The sequence below is a fragment of the Pongo abelii genome, chromosome 4, assembly GCF_028885655.2.
Source record: "Pongo abelii isolate AG06213 chromosome 4, NHGRI_mPonAbe1-v2.0_pri, whole genome shotgun sequence".
NCBI classification, from domain to species: Eukaryota; Metazoa; Chordata; class Mammalia; order Primates; family Hominidae; genus Pongo; species Pongo abelii.
In genome coordinates this window covers 161,717,094-161,734,633 of record NC_071989.2, presented here as the reverse complement: position 1 = coordinate 161,734,633, position 17,540 = coordinate 161,717,094, and the positions used below count along the sequence as shown (strand labels likewise).

The 17,540-nt window shown below is 39.3% G+C and overlaps 1 long non-coding RNA gene across 2 annotated transcripts in view; it reads left to right on the top strand.

Moving 5' to 3' along the window:
- LOC112133439 (uncharacterized) overlaps positions 1 to 3,343 on the top strand; it is a 148,293-nt gene extending 144,950 nt beyond the window's left edge. For both annotated transcript variants that reach the window (XR_010140058.1, XR_010140057.1), the window contains one exon: positions 3,242 to 3,343. This is a non-coding gene — a long non-coding RNA (uncharacterized LOC112133439). The remainder of the gene's footprint in view (positions 1 to 3,241) is intronic.
- The last annotated feature ends 14,197 nt before the right edge of the window (positions 3,344 to 17,540 follow it).

Below are 17,540 nucleotides of genomic sequence, written 5' to 3'. Positions count from 1 at the left end.
TCAACATCAAAAAGAAAACAGTCTTTGCCTCTCTTGTGTCCTTGAGTAATTTGCTTGCTGCCTACAGACTGGCATCAAAATAGCCTTCAACTTGGGTTGTCTGGTCTGCGTTACCTCCAGAATCTGAGGCAGGCAGCACAATCAACTTTTCTATTTATTTCCTTACTTATTTTCAAAAGAGGTTATGATAGTTATTTTCAAAATATATATATGGAGAAGTTAACTTGGATATCATGCAAACCCAAAGTTTAGCTTCATGATTTTTTCTCTACGTTGACTGTTTCTTGGAAATGAGAAGAAAGAATAATTTGGACATGAGAAAGGGTTGAACGTCCCTTTATCAATGCTGTCATTTGGTGAACTGTATGCATCCTGAATGAAAACAGATGGTCACGGCATCTTGTATTAAAAGAGAGATGTTCAATACAGGAAATTAACATTAATGCCTTAGAATGCTAACCTCTCGTTGCTCCAATTCCTAGTCTATGTAAGATAATTCCAGGATTGATGCTTGCCTGTCTCTTCTGCCTCAGTTTCTCTCCCTTGAGAAGAGGAAGTCAAGTATCACAGGAACACTGAGATTTGTCACACCCTCTGAGGTCTTGACAAGGTACCCTGTGAGATCAAGGTATTATTAGAAGGTAGAGTTCTCACAAAGAAAGTACATTCTCACTTGCTTCATCTGCACTCTGAGGTGAAGAACAACAGAAAAACCCCTGCTAATCCAGCATAACCCAAAACAGGCTTCCCCAACCCCCACCAGTTCTTTCTTGTTCTGCCTTCCCTCTAGGCCTCCATTTCCATCCTCTTTTTCCCTTACCCTGTCCTCATGCTCATGGGGATCTCAGACTTGACTTTGTCAATGTTTTACCTGCTCAGAATCTATTTTCTGGATGAAAACCACTCCTATCCTCACTCTCAAGGCTTGTATTTCAGATAAGGGAAAACCTACAGGGTCCACTTTAACACATGGCACAAACTGCCTGGCGTGTCTTTAGCTTCTTCTCAGGGAAGCTGACTTTTCATAATGGCTGAATAAAAAATAAGGGCAGCACCAAAGGCTGATGGGGATATGTATAATCTGGATCACTCATACATTGCTCATGGGAATTTAAAATGACACAGTTATGCTGGAAAACACTTGGGCAGTTTAAAAAAGAGGAAAAACTGAACATGGAAACTCCCTACAATCATTCCTGGGTATCATCCCAGAGAAATAAAAACTTACATTCACACAAATCTGTACACAAATGTTTACAGCAGCTTTATTCATAATAATCCCAAACTGGAAACAACCCAGATTCAACGTGTAAATGACTAAATAAACTGTGGTGTACATATATACTGTGGACTACTACTCAACTATCTATCTATCTATCTACATATATAAAATATATATATACACACATATATACATATATATAAAATATATATATATATTTAATTTTTGAGACAGAGTCTTGCTCTTTCACCCAGGCTAGAGTGCAGTGGCACAATCACGGCTCACTGTAGCCTTGACCTGGTCAAGGCTTAAGTGATCCCCCTGCCTCAGCCTTCTCTTGAGTACAGAGTGAGCCATGGTGACTGGCTAATTTTTTATTTTTATTTTTATAGGAATGGGGTCTCACTATGTTGTCCAAGCTGGTCTTGAATTCCTGAGCTCAACCAATCCTCCCTCCTTGGCCTCCCAAATGTTGAGATTACAGGTGTGACTACTGTGCCTGGCAGGAACCAAATTATTGATACATAAAATAAACTGAATGAATCTATAGAGACTTATTCTGACTCAAAAAAAAACAATCTCAAAAAGTTGCATGCTTCATGATTCCATTTGTATAATATTCTCAAAATGACAAAAATTTAGAAATAGAACAGATTAGTGAGTGCCAAGGATTAAGGAAGGGGTAGGAATATGAGGGAAGGAGGCTATGTCTATAAAATTGTACATGAGTGATTGTTGTGATGATGGGAATGTTTTGCATTTCTAATGTATCAATGTCAGCATCTTAGTTGAGAGGTTATACTATAGTTTTGCAAGATTTTATCACTGGGGAAAACTGGGTAAAGGGTACATATTTTCATATTCCTCCTTAAAATGCGTATGGAGTAACAACTACATGAAAATAAAAAGTTTTATTATAGAGGTAAAAATTTTAAAAAAATTAATAGTACCAAATAAAGGGCTCAAGGATCATCACTGTTTGGTAAATGTCAGTTTAACTAATGTTAAATAGATTTCCTCATCAAAGAATTTTAGAGAATACTTAAGAGATTTGTCTCCAGGAGAGGCTGTAGGTACAGAACTGCCAACATTTATATCATCATGAAGCACTTTAGGAATATTATTGACACCTTGTTGAAACTGTGTTGTGAGAAACATGGTACTACTTTTTTATAGTAGTCACAGCAAAATAACCAATCTACATTGAGTGTTTTCCATGTTCTAGTGACCCTTTTAAGTGCAGTTTATATGGCAAGTTAATGGAATCCTCGCAGAACTCCTTAGGGTGAGAAATTGGGATGCTGATGCTTGGGTCCCACCTAGGGACTGAAGTGTCATAACTCTGGCGTGCAACCATGGGTATTGGGAGTTTTGAAGCCTCACTAGTGATTTTAATATGAAGCCGAAGCCTAGTAAGGCTCTAGTTGAGGTCATTGAGTGGTATGGCCCAGCAGCATCGACATCACCTGGGCATTTGTGATGAATGCAGAATATCAGGCCCCATCCCAGACCTTCTGCATCATAATTTGTGTCTTTACAACTCCCTAAGGTCATTCATTAGTACATTAATGTTTAAAAAGCACTGGTCTAACTCATAGCTAGTATACATTGGAGAGGAGATTTGAACACAGTCTGACAAAGCCTATGGTCCTAAAACCACAACATGGAGCATATGTTTTATCAAATGATTGAGAATAAATGACTGCAAAGGAAGTGTGCTGAGTGTTGCACTGAACAAGCATTGCAGAGTGTGATTGTGGAAACAGTGACACCAACATGTGAAGTGATGCTCCTATCTTATTCTCAGCTGTTGAGTCCATTATTGGGTTGATGCTCTAGTGTGCCACACATTAAGAAAACTGCTAATGACATCTGAGGTGACATGCAATGGAGAAGGGCTTAGGAAGCATTTCAAGCAAGAAATAGACAATAAATACGTGAAGAAGCAGGTGAAGATGCAATATAACCAACTGTTCTTCTGTTAGTGGTAACTCACATTGTCATTGGATGCCCATACAGGTGTGTCAGTCCTGGTTACTGGAATATTGAATTGTGACTGACTGATTTTGCTGTGAAGATTCTATGAAGAGAATACCAATTGAATGACTGCATTGTTCTTCTGTGAGTCTATTTCAAGCTAAATTTGATATGGTCTTTGTCCACTGGGAATTCATAATTTCAAAAATTCTCTCTGCATCCCCCTTCTGTTCTCATCTTCCCACTTACTTTGTATACAAAATTAAATTAGAGATTTAGTAGAAACAGAAATGAATGAGAACATTTTTATCCATCAGGAATGTAAAACCAGTAGAGAAGGGTGGGGTACAGGAAACCATTGTATATAACACCCAAAGCCAAAGAAAACAATCAGTAGAGGTGGGAAATCTCCAATAATGCAGAAAGAGGAGTAATTATATACCAAGGGAGGGGTTAGGGTATTATTCACAGAGGAAAGAAATGGCATGTTTTTTCTCAGCCTTGTGTACCAAAATTGTAGAGCATTCAGAACGGTGTTGCCTTGTTTAGGAATGCATACAACTCGAGGTGTGAAACTGAAGACCGTGTCAAAATATAAGTTTCATTTAAAGAGGTGGGGAATAAAATGAAGTTGGAAGGGGTAGGAAGAAGCCACATTGTGGAGGCTTCTGAATGCCAAACTGTGAACACAGAACTTTATTCTGTGGATGATGGGGTACCCTTGGATGTATTGAGTTACAATGGAGAGCTTAGAAGCATGCTACCTGAGTTGGTAGTCCAACTCTGCCACTTGCTGGCTGCAAACATGGCAATAAAGCCCTCACCTTTCTAAGCCTCAGTTTACCCATTTGTGAAGTAGAGCTAACTCAAAGGGTTGCCATAGGCATAAAATAATCCATGTAAAGCTCTGAACATAGTGCTTGGCTTGTAGTAAATTCTCAATAAGTACTTTGATGATGACAATGACCTGAGTATAGGAAGACACCCTGATAGTGGTGAAATGGATTGAAGAGATGAAGCTTGCAAGATGGCACAAAGTCTTCTAGGACCCACCTTATCTGTCTGGGCCTCCAAGGAGGCCAAATAATGCCCTCCATGAATTTGATTCAATAGCAGAAATGATTTTGCATTCTTCTCATGCTGCATTATTCCTGGACCTTAGGTGGGCTCCCAGGAGTCTATTTAACATGTTAGAATACAGATTTAACAGTGATGAAATCTGTTTCATTACACTAAAAAAAATATAGACTTCCAACCTTAGCAACTCAGAATGCACACTAATTACAGCTTATAGAGCAAGTGGATTAAGATGTAGGGGGAGGTTTTCCTAAGTCAGAAAATTAAATAGAAACAGAATGAAACTTCTGGAGCAAATTGAGACAACACTCCTAAGGATTCTACAATGAGATACTTTCTGGTGTCAAAATACCTTAGTGTTTCTTAACAGGAGGGCTTGTTAGTCCTCTGGAAGGAATCTTTCACCATTGCAGGACTTGTACTAAGCACAGAGGATATTTTTGGGTCTTGGTACTCGTGAAAAGCCAGGATCATTTCTAAGTCCTTGTGATAATCAAATGCAAAAACTTCCCGCCCACCACAACATAAGCACAGCACATGTTTCCCAACATTCCAAGAGGGTGGAAGGTAGGTACCCCCTAAATAAGAACTATTATGAAGATGCTGTCTATTTAGAGAAAAGGCTAGTTGGATGTCACCTCTACTCAACTATGGCTTATTTCACAAGTGAGGAGTGAAACTTACCAGCCTGACCTTGAATCAGAAAGTTTCCCTTTCTGTTATCTCAGTTTCCTTTCTTGCAACATGGAAAATGAAAAACAAAAATGTACTGAGCCTTTACCATGCAGGGGCATCATAATGTTACCTATCTGAAGGTTTATCTGAGAATTGGCACTTTGGCATCCTGTCTAGCTCATAGGACCCAACAGTAACAATTGTTTTTTACTACCTTTAATCATATCTAAGATGCCATGGATTGTAAAATGTCTTATCACTTTATATACACTATGAGAAAAAAATGTTGCTGATTAAATGGTGACACATTGTTCTATTATTGAGAACATATATACTTTAGATTTTCTTAGAGACATTTTTCTCACATTACTCTTGTACATATACAAAACCCAAACATGAACAAAGAAAGTTATTCCTAAAACTTCACACTCAGAATCCAACTCTTTTAACTCAGTCATCAATGCCAATTATTAGCACAGGAGATCATTCTTTCTGCTACCAAGAGTAATTAAGACAGAGCATTTTTTAAAAGAATTTGCACAGGAACAAAACCCACAGGTGCTAGGCTCTTTTTTGATTATGTAGAGCAAACCTACTTGCAAGGGCAGCTTCAGGAATGTTGGGAAACAACTGATTCACTGCTGCCCCACTCCCTCCCACAACCATTTGTCTCCTTCTGGTTCAGAGTGTTTCTTTCCTGCCTTCAGGATTTTCTTCTAAGTTGCTGACACCCATTCTGAAGTTTTGATGCTTCAGTTGTTGATGTTTCCAAATGCCCAGAAATGATAACATGAGTACAGCTCAAGCCTGACTTGGGTGACAGAGATTACAAAGCACTATGGGCTGCAAAGTGCATTCTGATTTCAGAAATGTTAAAAGGTAGGAAAAGGTGCATTTCTGAACAGATAAAAAGTAAAAATGTGCATTGTTTTAGCTAAAAATGTGTGCATAAAGTACATTTGTATTTAAAATAATCTTACCATGAAAACTCTTGCAAGTGAGAACTTGCCATATAGTTCCCTGTTATTCAAAGTATCATTTACAGACCAGTACATGGAAACTTGTTAGAAATATAGAATCTGGGTCCCTACCCCACACTTACTAAATTCAAATCTGCATTTTAATAAGATCTTCAATTGTTACGCACATCCAACTTTCAGAAACACTGCTTTCTGAATGTAGTACTTGACTGGTCTGCACTAGTGGGATCTTCCTGTATAAATAGGCACATCTTCCCCAGCTTGTGCTCTCTGTCCTGTCCTGCTGCTCCAGGTCACAGTGATGAACCTTACTGGAAGGTCTTTTTGTATCAGTTACAAGAACTATGAAATGTTATTATATTTATCCTTTCCATCTATCTCATTACACTTAAGGGAGACAAATAAAGCACAGCTTTAGAAAAACTTTACCCCCAGCTATATCCTTTTCTAAAAGGTACTTCAAGGCTAGCAGGAGGAGGCAGATTCTTAAATAACTGCCTGCTTTGAGGGCTACACTTCTTACTAATATTCAAAAACGTGTTCCACATATAAACCCTAATGCAACTGCCTTTGCAAAAATTATATCAATGAGAAAATGATGGCAGTGAAGAAGATCTGATCTTGGCCAATCCCTGTCTTGCCTTTGGCCTTTAAGCTGCCCTTCAGTTTTCCTGGGCTTGTGCCAAGCTAACTTGGGGAGACATTTTTTTTATAGTTTAAATGACGATAGCCCTTTCCCAAAACTCAACTGCCTTTGTAAAGCAGAGAGACCACTAGGCTAGGAGGATAGAGGAGCCTGAATTCTGCTAAGGTGTAGACATAAATGATTGCCAGCCATTATTCCAGAGGTCACAAGATATGACATACAATTTACCCAATTGCTCCTGCAGATGATATCACTATTGTGGAACCTAAGTTTGGCCTTTTGAGATACTTTTTCAGGTTTTTTGCATGTCTACTGATGGCTCCACCTGAACACACCAACTGCTCTTGTGGCCCCACCCAGAAGCTACTCAATGTGTATGAGCACCACTTCCCACACTCCTATGATTGCACCCCCAACCAATGAACAGCAATCACCCATTGCCTAGCACTCCTACCTCTTCCCCCAAACTCTCCTTGAAAGGCCCTAGCCCCTAAATTTTCTAGGAGGCTGATTTTAGTAATAATAAAACTCTGGTCCTCATTTAGCCAGTTCTATGTAAAACTTCTTCTCTCTTGGAATTTCACTACCTTGATAAATCAGCTCTATCTGGGCATCAGGCAAGAAAAACCCACTGGGTGGTTACACTAATCATGGTAGGACCATTAACTGTCTTTTCCTGGTTTGGCTTTTTAAAATTCAACAGTTGACTTTTAAAAATTGAAGTTTGGGAAAGAGTAGCTCAAAGGAGTGGCAGAGGCATGCCTGGAGGCATCATTCCAGATCCAGTGTGTTTGTCTCCACCTCATTTAGCAACTTCTGTTTCAAACTCACCCTGGAAACAGGCCACTGTTTCTACTTTTGCTTTTCTCCCTATCTCAAAGCCAGTCTTTAGCTATGTTAATAGAGACAGGGGACTCAAAACTTAAATTTTGTAAGCATAAATTGTCAGCTAGTGGCCCTAAAAAAAAAAAAAAAAAAAAAAGCCTCACCTCAGGGTACTACTGCAGGCTAAGTAAGGTTATTAGAATCAGTCAGGCCCAGAACTGAGGGGACTATTGTTTTGAGGGGAAGGAGCAGAGCCTTTGCAACACGGTTTCCCTATGAGTTTAGTCATCCGTGGGTCTAAAATACGGACCCTACCTAAGATGTTGGTTTTGTGAAGTCATTTCTAGCATTATCAACTTTCACTTTTCTAGTAATTCTCTTCTTTTGATGTTTCCACTGGAATCACTGTAACCCTAACAGTGGCTACACAAGAGTCTTCCTCTCTTATTTTTTCATTCATCCACTTCATTCACTTGTCCTCAAGCTAAGGACCTCTGTGTGCCAAGTATCGGGAGACCAGAGAACACACAAACTTGGCCCTTCTCCAAGGGAGCCAGCAGTCAAACACACAAGACAGTCAATTAAGAAAGTAATCATAAGAAATTACAAGCATGGTTTGATAAATCTAGGGCTTCTGAGGTCACATGAGCACCCCATATAAATTTAAAAATGAAAGAATAATTGTCAAAACAGTTTGAACAGAATTGGAAATTTTTTTTAAAGACACATGATGAACGTTTTCTTTCTTTTTAACGTGGGCTGCACTTTTTCAAATGTGCATTCCTGGTTAAACAAGCATTTCTGCAGTCCCTGTTCCCTGCAACATGCCAGGAAATAGAACTCTTCTGTTTTACCCTGCTCTGAGATGTCAGGGAAAGCTTCCTAGGGGAAATGACCTCCAACTGAGAACTGGATAATCAGGAGCTGCTACTGAAGCTGGGCAGAAGAAGAAAGCATTAGAGAATGCTGAGGTAAGAGGCAAGAAGCAGATTTCACAGCCATTTTAAAAACTGCCATTAGCAGCACCTGAGAGCTTTTAAGATACAATCAACACGTGTATTTGTCTCCTAGGGTTTCTGTAACAAACTGGGTGGCTTCTAACAACAGAAATTTATACTCTCAAGCTCTGGAAGCTAAAAGTTCAAAATCATGCTTGCTCTTACAGCTTCTGGGTTTTTCTGTTAACCCTGGGCATTTCCTGGCTTGTGCTGAGTAACTCCAATCTCTGTCTCTGTTGTCACCTGGCTGTCTTTCCTCCTGCATGTCTGTGTCTTCATGTGGTGATCTCTGCTCTGTGTGTTTGTCTCTCATCTCTCATAAGGACATCAGTCTTACGTGGACTAAGGATCTTACCTGCCAGATAGTAATGGGAGAAATCAACAGATGACTTGCTCTGTCCAAACACAGCCCTGGGCAATGTAAAACCCCCAGGTGATATCGAGGGTGCATTACCTTGCTGACAGCCCCTTAATGTACGCTTTGGGGAATAGCATACTTCCTAATTTGAGGTGGGCAAGAGTAAGACACCAGGGGCATAACGTTAACCAGGCTTACCAGAAACCAATTTCTTAAAAATAAGCAAATAAATAAAAACTATTCTAAATGTTAAGAAGCAAATGAGGAAGCTGGGGTGGGAGATGGAGGATGAATAGTGGTGGGATGATCATACAATTATTGCAAAGTAATGAGTGTGGCCTTTCAATATACTAGCAGGTTCCTTGGGGTTTGACAGCAGTCCCGTTGCTGCTTCAGGATCATTCTGAATTCTCCCTAATTAAGCAGGGATGAGAGCAGGAGAGGACTTTCTGCTTTTCTTAAGCAAAAATGGCTGAAAACACAAAGTGCCTCCAAGCTGGTGACCTTAAAGAGGATGAGGTTGTAAGTTTAAAGGGCAAAGGCACAGGCAGTGGGAGAGGTGGAAGTGGAGGTGTTGGTGCCAAAGAATCCTTGGAATCTTAGGGTCCTGGAGCTGGGTGAGTACTTAGAAACAAGACATGCTATATTGTAAGGTCCAAAATTTCATGTGTTTCCTTTACATCTTTGAAGCTTACAGGATCAGCAGACCTAACCATGAGTTTCCCTGATCTCTCCAGACAAGTCCAGCAGCCAGTGGGAAAGACTCCCCAGCCAGCTAGTCCTTATCCACCATAAAAGCTGCATCCCACCCAGTCCTCAGCCTCCATCTCAGCCTTCACATTTATTCAGAGAAGCCAATCATATTCTCCCACAGAAACCAGAGGGCACCTTATCCTGTCATTACTATAAAGCCCCTGCTGGTTCACTCTGCTCCTGAGTACAATCCCGGTGTATCCCTGCATGGTGTGTGGTGTACTCCCCTGATGTGAGTCTGTGTGATTAATAAATTGCTGTGGATCGCATCTGTCTAACGACAGGTGTTGTATATTCAGCTATGCCCAGAATGCTAGGGCAGGACTCCCTCCCTCATTAATGGGGTAAAGAAGAGGTGAACCACTGGGTGTGGTGGCTCACGCCTGTAATCCCAGCACTTTGAGAGGCCGAGGTAGGTGGATCACTTGAGGTCAGGAGTTTGAGACCAGACTAGCCAATATGGTGAAACTTCATCTCTACTAAAAATACCAAAATTAGCTGGGTGTGGTGGCTCATGCGTGTAATCCCAGCTACTCAGAAGGCTGAGGAAGGGGAATTGCTTGAACCCAGGAGGCAGAAGTTTCAGTGAGCCAACATCATGCCATTGCTGTCTAGTCTAGGTGATGGAGTGAGACCCTATCTCAAAGAAGAGGTGAACAAAATACCTACACCTTCATGTTTTAGAAGGAGAAACTAAGTTTCAGAGAGAAAGAACTGATTCAGCAAAGTTCTTAATAGTAGGAATAACACTAATATCAAAAATAAATAACCTTTATTTAGTGCTAAGCATTATTTTAAGCATTTTTTGTACACGTATTATTTAATCTTCACCATAAACTTTACCCACCTCATTGTTACAGGTTGCTCGTGAGGAAATTTGGCACAGAGAAAGCAAGTTACATGTAAATTGCTGGGATTCAAACTTAGTGCCTGGGAATTCCTTAACTATATTCTTGTCACTGTGCAAAACTCGTTATGTGGATTATCATTTAAAAGTCTTGTTATCCTCATCTATAAGTCTTGGCTTGGAAAGTTTTGATAATTTACTCAAGGTTACAAAGATAGTAGATGATAAAATTGGAACTTGAACTCTGTCCTGATGTCTGTGCCCATCCTTTTAACTACCCTATTCTGGAATCTAAGGCTGGAGACTCCTAATCAGTGTTCTTTTCACTGTAACATGCTATGGAGCTGGGTGATTGGATGGAGTGAATGGAAAAAAGCATCAAAGAGAGATACTATTATCAGAACTCAGAGAGGGCTCTAGAAGAGATAAAATTCTTCTCTTTTCCTATGTTCCCTTTAATGTGCATTGGTTACAAGATTAAGGGCTCTATCCACACATATGCTTATTTTGTAGCAATATTTTATATAATAGTATTGTACTAGGTGCAGTGCTAAATGTTTTATGGTAGCTATTCTCCCCATTTTACAGATATGGAAATGGCTACTAGGAGTTCTTTTTCTTATCCAGCAAAATGATTTACAACAGTATTTTAGGCTCCAAACTTGTTAAGAAACTGAGGTTCAGTTTCTTATATAAGACAGCAATTACAATTATAGCCACCTGTTAGGGTACTTGGGATTAAATGAGATGCTCATTGTAAGCCTTGAAGTAGTACCACTTCAGTAGGTGTCAGTAAATACTTGATAAGTGAGAGCTCATGATTCCCTGGCACTTCAGAGAGGGGGTGGAAGAACCTTAAGGTTCATCCCTTCAACCTCCTCATTTTCTATTAATCTCAGAGTGGGAAAAGAGACAGGCTTAAGGTCACACCGCAACCAGATGCTTGGATGAAAACTATGCAAAGTTGATTTTGTGTGGTAAAATTTTGATATCAGTGTGGTAAATATTTTTCTCCTTTTTAATTTTATGTACTTATGTAGGGATATAAGTGGGAGGACAGATCTGGAGTCTTAGTTGGCGGTTATCTTCAAATCATAACTATGAGAAGTGATGAATTTTCTTCTTTCCAGGCAAGGCTAATTCTAGTCTTCGAAGAATGAAGATTAGTGACTAGGAAGGAACAACATGAGGAAGTAGTCATGTAGTTAGAAATAGGGTCAAAATTTTTAGATAAACTTATTTGACAAACCTTAATGTCTACTAAGGGCTATAGAATATTACAGTAATGCCACTAACACTTTCAGGGGTCACTGCTGATAATGCTTATGTTTGAATGAAACTTAGTGCTTTATCCAGGGATTTTCTACTCATTATGATATTTAAGGTATTAGATTAGGTCATTAGTTCCCATATATTTAAATTTCAGGAGCAAAATTTGAAAAGGAAAGATAAAAGAAATATCTGATATTATTAACACACTGAACTGGGGTCCACTCACCTGAAATAGTCAAGCCAAACAGCCATGCTGAAATTTGCCATGGGGGAAAGAAGGTATTTATTTGCATGACGTCAAGCAAGGAGAATTGAGCAGCTCTCATGACCCAACCTTCCCAATGGCTTGCACGCAAGGGTTTTTAAAAGCAAGGGTAAATTTCAGTGAAGCAGAAGTCATAAGCAAAACAGTAAATCAGTACATGAAGGCTATACATTGGTTTGGCAGGAATAGGTGGGATATCTTGAAGTGGGGACTTACAGGTAGATTCAAAGATTTTCTGATTTGCAGTTGGTTAAGAAAGAGAAGCTTTGTTTAAAAATTGGGGGTTAGTATGTTTGGAGAGTGTTAATTCTGGCCTGGGGATATGACTTCCTCCAGTTCCCTCAGGAAGAACTTAAGAACCAAAAATGGTGGTCGGAATTCGGTCCTCAGTTTCCTTTTATTTAAGGTACATAGACCTCAGTGAATCCATATGGTGGAGGTCCGGGTTTCCAAAGAACAACTCAGGGACATATGTGAAGATGTTATCTTTAGTTACTGTAGGAAGCCAAACATTCCATGACTCTCCCTTGGTTATTGTTTTAAGCTACTATTACCTTCTTGTTTATCAAGTTGTTCATTGACTCCTCAGAGCAAGCTAAGTGACTGGAATTTCTCTTAAATAAACTCAAAATTTTTATTCTTATGCTTGGTTGGGGGTGGGCACAGACCCTTAAGAGTAGTCTCTGCTTTTTCTCAACATGGAATAGCCAAATATTTTCCACCCAATTAAATATTTAAGGAACAAAAACAAAACATACTATCATTTACAATCACTATAATATTTATAAGAGGAAGGATATTTTAACACCCCAAATATAGGAAATGCATGAGCTCAGAATGAAAGATACTGATTTAAATGGAATATTTTAGTTTTATGAAGAACTCTGTCGTTATGTTCCTAGTTTAATTCTGGGTGATGTCAAGTGTCCCTGACCACCCTTTAGTAACCCAATAGACTAAGATTGGGAGTCTCAAAGCAGGAATGGGATGTGAGAGTTGCTCATCCCCACCCTGAAGGGAGTAGATTACAGTAACCCAGTGAGCTTTTTCTCAAATCTATCTATATCCTATAAAGACTCACGACTATTATTAACTACTGTTTTTAGGAATGGACATAGGACTTTGTCATATCCCCCAAGCAGTGTGTTGTTGTAGAAAAGACAAAACTCCAAAATGAGGCTACTGATCATCTAATTCAGGAGTTATTGACAAGTGTCCATTCCAACAGCACCTATGATTTCACATCCATGGAATTTACCTGGTACATTCACTTGATGCTCTGGACAAGTACAGAGTGACAAGATGTGGAAGAGCAAAAAAAGAATTATTTAGTGCAACCTTCCATTCAATGAACATCTTTTTTCCTCTCTATCTTCCAGTACTTGACAGAATCACAAAACCACCTCTTCAGTTTCAGGCTTGATTGGTTTACCAGGTACCTGCTTGTGCCAGGAATTGAGCTAGGCAGTTTGTATGTTCTCTCTCCATTAAGAACTTTGAGCTGCTATAGCCATCTCCTCCCAGATGAGGCAACCAAGGCACTGGAAGGCTCAGTGCTTGTGATATGGCCAGTTGACACAGGAAATGCTCTTACTTTTATTTTTCATATGGGGATGTTCTATAACCGAGGGCCACCTTAGTGTCTCACTCTTTTTCTTTTGTTTGTGCTGTGCTTCTGTTCATCATTTTAATACAGCATTTCTCTACCCACACATCCCCTCAAGTCCCCTCACCTATTTCTATAATCAATGTAGAGCAGCACCTCGGTGGCAAGCAAAGCACCATAATGCAGTGGTTTATAGCGTAGGCTTTGCAGTGACCTTGGGCAGTTGCCACCTCTGTGCCCTCATTTCCTGACTGTAAAATGAGCAGCATAATAGCACCTGCTTCACAGGGTTCTTGTGAAATAAAGTGAATATAAACAATTAACCTAGTTCGTGACATGGCAGTATCTTTAGTATTAGCTCTTAGTATTATTCTTATGCATATTTTATATATTTATAGACTTATAATTCAATTTAAAATACGAATTTATTATATATTGCATATAATTTCCCATAAAGATCTGACAGCCTGTCTCTTAGACTCACCTCAGAGATAATGAGCTGATAACCCGGCCTAGGCTTTTCTGCTCCTCTCGTCAGGGCTCATATTCCACAAGGCTGCATGGCCTCTTCCTTCGTGGACCTTCTTCACCTATAGCACAGACTTTCAGACTCTTATTCTGCCATAGCCACTTAAGGTAAATCATAAACACGGCATTCTAATTAACTTGCGGGTCTTGGGATGGATGAAGAATGTTTATCGTTCATTACTGGTTTAACTCTGCAACCCACATAAGAAAGTAAATAATTTTTTGGGCTTTACCTGCCTAGGTTTCATGGAACTTCTGGGAGCACGTGCTGTTGCTTTTCCCCTTCCACCTTTTGGATCACACAGTGATTTAATAGCTGAGAAAACACCTCAGTGGCGTGCAGGTCTGAGTGATCTCATGGTTTTCCCTAGGCTTGGTTCCTATAAAGCTACTGGTGACAAAGGCAAGGAAGAGCAGTGAGCATAAAATGGTAGAGAAAGATTGGGCAGTGCCTTAAGTGTAGTTGATACTTAGTCTTTTATTGAATGTGAATGGCTGGAAAAGTTATGTATTCAAGAGGGTGTTCCAGTTCAATGAAGCATGAGTGGGTCTCTGTATGCAACCCTCTATTTTTGTTAGAACATGTTATAGTTGCTGGTTTAAACTGTTGAATGAGTGACTAAAGGCGGCCAGAAGTGAAATACAGGTGTATTCGCATGGCCAAAAGTAGAGGATTCCTATGCTTTCCTTTTCCTTCTATAAACCTTTATTGCTTTTTTCTACTTAATGCAATATCTGCTTCTCTAAATAAGATGTTATACAATATATTTGTATATCTGTACTTGCCTAAACCATTTTTTATTGGCTGACCTTTCAGTAGCATGGAAGTTCTTTCCTAACCTTATGTTTGTCTCTCCACAACCTCCAAAGTATATCTGGGCTAGTGGTGGTACCTTAATATGAGAATAGAGGGAAATTTGTACTGAAAGAAAAACTGTCCATCCAAGTGTGAGACTGCATCACATTTGTGAAAATTATAGACTTTGGAGCAAGGCAGAAACTTTCCTGTCAGTGACTACTTCTGTGATTGTGAACAAATTATTTAGCTCATTGAGCCTCTTCTCCTCTGTATGTAAAATGGGGAAGGAGTTAGCATGAAGACATGTCAATTGAATGTAAAGATTATTTGAAGCACTCAGCACAATGCCAGAAACATAGTACAATCTATCTACCTACTTAAGAGCAGCTGGTTAAGATGTAGCTGCCCTTCATCCCCTAGATGTATCCTTTCCCCGTCCCTCTGAACCTGTAATCATAACTGGCAACATTTAATAAGTTCTTAGTGCATCCTTTGTGAACTAGATATTCTAAAGCTTAATATCCCACAATTCTTGTAGGAATCCTATAGACAAAAGACCTTGCAGAAAAAAAAAAGTTAATTTTGGAAATAATCTCAAATGGTAGCCCAGTTCACAGTTACTTACATTCATTCTGGATTGACAACAATAGAAATCTCACAATTCCTTTCTTAGTTTTTTGTTTGTTTTGTTTTGTTTTGTTTTCTTTTTTTTTTTTTTTTTGAGATAGTCTTACTCTGTCACCCAGGCTAGAGTGCAGTGGTGTGATCATAGCTCATTGCATCCTGGAACTCTTGGAGCTCAAGTGATCCTCCCACCTCAGCCTCCTGAGTAGGTGGGACTACAGACATGCACTACCACACCTGGCTAAATTTTTAAAATTTTATTTTTGTAGAAATGGTATCTCACTATGCTTCCCGTGCTGGTCTTGAACTAGTGGGCTCAAGTGTTTCTTCTTTCTTGGCCTCCTGAGTTGTTGGGATTACAGGTATGAGCCTTTTCTTCACTTTAATTCACATCTTGACTGTCTCCCAGCTATCTACTAGGTATAAATTAATTTAGATCAAAGATGAAGAACTGGAAAAGGCAGTAAATAGGACCCTAGAACTAATATTCATTAGCAACTCATTTGAGTTTGGTTTGAATCTGGAAGACATTGTGGCAGAAGAGACTCTTGGATTGTAACATCAATGACTGTGTTGAATGAATGAATTAGTAAATGAAATTTCTCAGAGCTTAGGCTAGTTGCCATTTGAGGTCTCTTCTAACTGAGACTCAAGGAATCAATTCTAAGGCCATCTTCTTTTTAAAAATATTAGCTTAAATAAGTGGAAAAATGCCCAAATTAAGAGATGAAGGAAAGAACATGTGATTTTCTTTCCTTTATCTGAAAGCTAGGAGTGATGTCTTTCTCCTTGCACCTGACAAAGCCACAGGAAGGCAAAGAAGTAGGCTCTCAGCAGGGCAAATTGGCCTCACTTTTCTCCGCCAATGCACATTAATCCCCTACAGTGGAACTCTGATTTTTCCCAGTGACGTACATTTGCACAGTTGGGCCCGTGTTTTGCTCTCAAGTCAAATGGTGCTCACACCAGTGCTAATAAAATTAAGCTGGAACTGACATGTCATTCCCTAGAACCTCATTCCTGAGTTTTTGATGGTTACCTCTAGGGTCCTCCTCATTATCCGTTACTAGGAAGATACAGAGGAACCCTGTGTCCATGGCTTACAAAAGAAATGACCCTTGAATCTGTCTCTTGTTTTAAGATATGGATAAGTTCAGCCCTGCCTGTGTGTTTTAAATTACTTTTTTGCTTCAGCAAGTTAGGGTAGAGTTTTTTGTTACTTGCAACCAGTTTTCTAACTGATAAAAGTGCCATCTGTGTATTGGATCCTGGGTGAGGCTCCAGATATTTTGTGGAAAGCAACCATTAGTGCTTGGCCCCATGAAGTGGATAATTTAGAGGAGCAGATGCATTAGTTGGTGAAGTACACTAGTGAATATATATTTCTAAAAGAGATATGTTCTAAAAATTAAGACACAATTCAATGAGAATTAAAATGGATTGAAAGACAGCAGCAGGAAAAGTGCCCCTAAAAAGTCCTTATTTCCTTTAAAAAAAAAAAAAAAAAAAAGTGAACCTTGAGCTGAAATCTGGAGGATGACTAGAAATTAAGTAGGTGAGCAGAAAAGGCAAACTAACTCCAAAGAAAGGAATTGCACAGGTGGGAGGAGATGTGGTGCAAATGCCCTGTGGTAAGAGGGAACGAGGAATGATCAAGGATTAAAGAAGGACCTGTGCAGTGGGCTGTGAACAAAGAATGTATTTGGGAGGCGATGGCTGGAGAGATAAGTAAGCCAATTGTGCAAGACCTTGAAGGCTATTTTAAGGAGCTTATCTTTAAGAGTAACTAAAATACATGTAGTCTGTACCTTCATATTGTAAATATAGGCTTCAGAAGACAAAATTTATCTAAGGGTGCATATTCTTCTTGGCAAATTTGGGTTCAGAACTCATGACTCTGACTCCCAGGTGACCTATAGAAAGAACATATTGATAATTGATTGCATTTGGGCCAAATCAACTGGACAAAGATTTTAAATGAACATGAAAAATCACAAACTTGTCTTGCAGGTCCACTCTTAACGTAACAAAGTATGCCTGTCCAAATTTTATATATGAACTTAGTATAATCACACATGTAACATATGC